Here is a 4052-nt window from a genome sequence, read left to right as displayed (position 1 = left end):
GCTACTTTGCTTACTTGCATTTGTTTAAGATTCATGTAAACATGTTTAACTTGTGGTTCATGTACAGAGCATCTTGCATGGAGTGTCAACTGTGTTGCCAAATGCAGAGCACAGACACTGTGTAAGACATATCTTTGCACACTGGCACAAGACATATAGGGGAGATGAACTGAAATTGCTTTTTTGGAGGATATCTAAAGCATACAGCATGGCTGATTATGAGGAGAACCTTGAGAAGTTAGGAAAGGTGAATGTGGTTGCCATGAATGCTTTCATTGCCCACAACCCCAAGTTGTTTTGTAGGGCTTTCCTCAAACCTGACATTAAGACAGATGCCATTACAAGTAACATTGCTGAGACTTTTAATGGCTTTATCATACAAGCCAGGACAAAGCATTTGCTGTATTGCCTAGAGGACATCAGAACAGCTTTAATGCAGAGGCTAGTGGTAAAGAGACAGACAATGATGAAAGCCACAAGCATGTTGTGTCCAAGAATTCAAGCAAAGTTGGATATTGAAAAGCAAAAGGCAGCTGAATGTGAGGTCATGCCATCATCTGAGACCTTATTCAATGTCACATACTACTTGGACCAGCTAGTGGTGAACTTGGAAACAAGGAGCTGCACCTGCAGGAAATGGGATATGCTTGGTATCCCATGTTGCCATGAAGTGGCTTCTATTTATTACATAAGACAAGAAGCTGAGCAATATGTTGATCAATGCTACCACAAGACAACCTACTTCAAAGCATATGCAGGTATAACACTAACTTTTCCTATAATTTTCTATTTACTTTTGATCTTAGTCTTGTATTTATTATTTTGGGATATGGTTGTATGGTGTAGGATCTATCCCCCCATGTGAAGGGGAAAGGCATTGGCCTAAGGTCTCCCTGCCAATTGACCCACCTCCAATTAAAATTGGACTTGGGAGACCTAGGAAGAACAGGATCAAGGATCCTTTTGAAAATCCAAAAAAGGCAGGAACCATCACCAAAAATGGGGTTGAAATGACTTGATCCCTATGCCACACAAAGGGACATAATAAAAGGAAGTGTCCTAAGAAAGACACTAGGCAACCCCCTCCCCCACCTGCTAAGAAACCAAGAGGGAGGCCAAAGAAGCAGACTGTAGTTGCAGAAGCTACATCAACTGCTCAGGCTGCACCATCTACTGCCCACCACTCAATGACAGTACAACCTACTCAACTAGGTAGAGGTGGTAGGATGATTCATATGGGAAGGGGTTCAAGAGGTGGCAAGGCAGGCTCTAGCTCTAGTAGGGGTTCTGGTGATGCAAGTGGATCTGGTGCTGCAAGGGGTTATGGTGCTGCAAGGGGAGCTACTACAGCAAGGGGAAGGGGTAGAGGTAGAGGCAGGAACCAGCTACCTGTTGGTGTAGGTGTCTTGTTTGCACCTGATGGGTCAGCAATAACTTCAGTAAGTGTATGAGATTGTAACTTTTTTTTTCCAAACACTAAAGCCCATTTTCTGATTTATTATGGTTTGCCCTGTTTGCAGACAACAAGACAGCTGAGATCAATAAGGTCTAGGTTAGGGGCAACTAAAGAAGCTGCAAGGCCAGGGCACAGATCAGCTATGGCTTGGTTCCAGATGAGTCAGTCAAGCCAGACCTCAACCCTGCATCAGCCTACTCAATAGTGGATGGATGTCTGACTTAGGCATAGTTAGAAAACTCTGTTTTAATCAATCTTTTGGGTGACATTGTTGTGTTGTCTTATAATTTGCAAACAATGTTTATGTGTGTAGTGTATTTTGCAAACATTGACTATCACTTGTAATTTTCACTATTAGTGTCTTTTGGAAACAATGACTATGAATTGTAATATTTTGCACTAAGCAATTACTTATGGATTATGAACTGCAAATCATATTCACAACATTGTTTATTTATTCATTACTTAAGAATCATACATTAGATTGGTTAGGTGGCTAATAAACAACAACTAACATAACCCCTAAACCTAAACCACCATCAGCACTACATAATCAAGTTCAACCTTTCAAATAAACTAGAAACATTGCAAAGAAAATCCAAGACACAAAGAGTGCAAGTGAGAAATTTTTTTCATTCCTTGTAGCCTTCATTAGTTCAATTCTAGTGTGGGAGAGCTCCATTTTTGTATCATTCAACTCCTCTGTCTTCATGTCCAATTTCTTCTCCACAATCTTAAATTTCTCTTTTATGAAATCAACTTCCATCTCTTTCTCAACAAGAGTAGTGTCTTTTTCAAATAGCTTAAATTGCAATTCAGCATCAACTCCATTCGATACATTAACCCACTGGAAATACCCACAATCACCAACCTGCAAAAGTTAAACCCCCAATTCAATTGTAATTACAAACCCTAATTCATATAATTCCACACAATAATTGTATATGAATGACAAATTCAACTCACAGGCCAATTAGGGCACCCAAAGAACTTCATCCATGCGTTATCACCACTTTTCGCCATTCGCACCACCGCAAATGCCCCACATCTGCACTTCACTCGTGAAGAAATCAACCCACCACCCCTTGAAGAAGAAGATCCAGTTGACATTGCGCATAAATGGTGAAAATCGTGAATGTTTACAGAGAAAAGGGGAAAAGAATGGAGAATGGGGTCTTTCTTTAGAAGAGAAAAGAGACAGGGGTCTTTGTTTAAGAGAGAGGAGGGAAAAGTCAACCCTTGTAACATGAAATCAAAAATAAGAACCGTTAGAGATGCCAAGTCAGCAATTTACAGGCTACAGCAGGTTGCTTAACTTGTAGGGTGCAACGAAAATTAATCACCCCCAAAGTTGGGAGTGATAGATAATAAACGGAAGTTGGGATTAATTTCGGCGGATGAGGCAAAGTTCAGATTAATTGGATCAATTTTTCCTAAACTTTATTAGGTTAACAATTAACAATCTTAGGAAGCATTATGGTTCGCATATTTTAATGAATTTCCCATATTTTTTTTTTCTTTTCACATTGGTTCTACATCCCACTAAACTTAAAATTGACTACTGTAAAAAAAACTCATTGAGGTCTAGGAATATGTTGTATAGGTATAAATCATTAAAAAAAATATTTAAATACATTTTTTTGAAGACTTACAAAGAAAATATAATTCAAATTAATCATGATTATAATTTTAGTTTTGTAAATCATTATTTAAGTGTATATATATGTTTTTTTAATGTTGATATGATTAATATGGTAACTCTAATATATTTATATAATACATATATTGAATTTAAACTTGTGTAATCAATAAATACTATTGTTGAAATTAAATTAATTAATTAAAATAAATAATATTAAACTTATTTATACATTAACAAATTACTTGAAATTAATTATATATTAACCAATTATGTGTAGCTACGTAAATATTATATTGCACATATTTATTTCATATAATCACGTGTATTAATACATTATTTAAAATTTTCATACTATTATTCTTATATTAAATAATTCAACGCTTGATAAATAATTATTTCTTTATTTTATAAATAATTTTTAGAGAAATTATTTCTAGTAACCACAAAAATTTACTTGTTCTCAATGTAAAAGTCTGAAATTTTTTATTACGGCTATTTCACCAAATGCCACTGAGTACTTACAAAATTCATCAAATGTCATCAAAGTTTTCAAAATTCACCAAATGCCACTGACAAACAACACAATGACACATCGTGCCACTAATAGCATATGGACGTTAGTTTTCCGTTAATGTAATTCTTTTTTCATTAAATGTCATTACTTTGGAAAATTATTTCATCAAATGTCATTACTTTTTAAAATTAATACATAATAATTATTTATTTTAATGAATAAAAAATTTACTTTTTTTTCGATTTTCGTGACGAAAATTATTCGGGTAAGGTTTTGGGTGTTATTTTGACCCTTTATGGGTACAAATTAAACTCCAAATTGGCAAAAAAAAAAAAACGTAAATACCCCATTTTGCATTTTTTCTGAAAATAAAATTACGATATCGACATACCAAACGGGGCTTATATGTTATTTTTTAGTCAATTCTGAGTTTAATTTTT

Source organism: Chenopodium quinoa, unplaced genomic scaffold (genome assembly GCF_001683475.1).
Source record: "Chenopodium quinoa cultivar QQ74 unplaced genomic scaffold, ASM168347v1, whole genome shotgun sequence".
NCBI lineage: Eukaryota > Viridiplantae > Streptophyta > Magnoliopsida > Caryophyllales > Amaranthaceae > Chenopodium > Chenopodium quinoa.
This window is presented reverse-complemented; position numbering follows the sequence as displayed.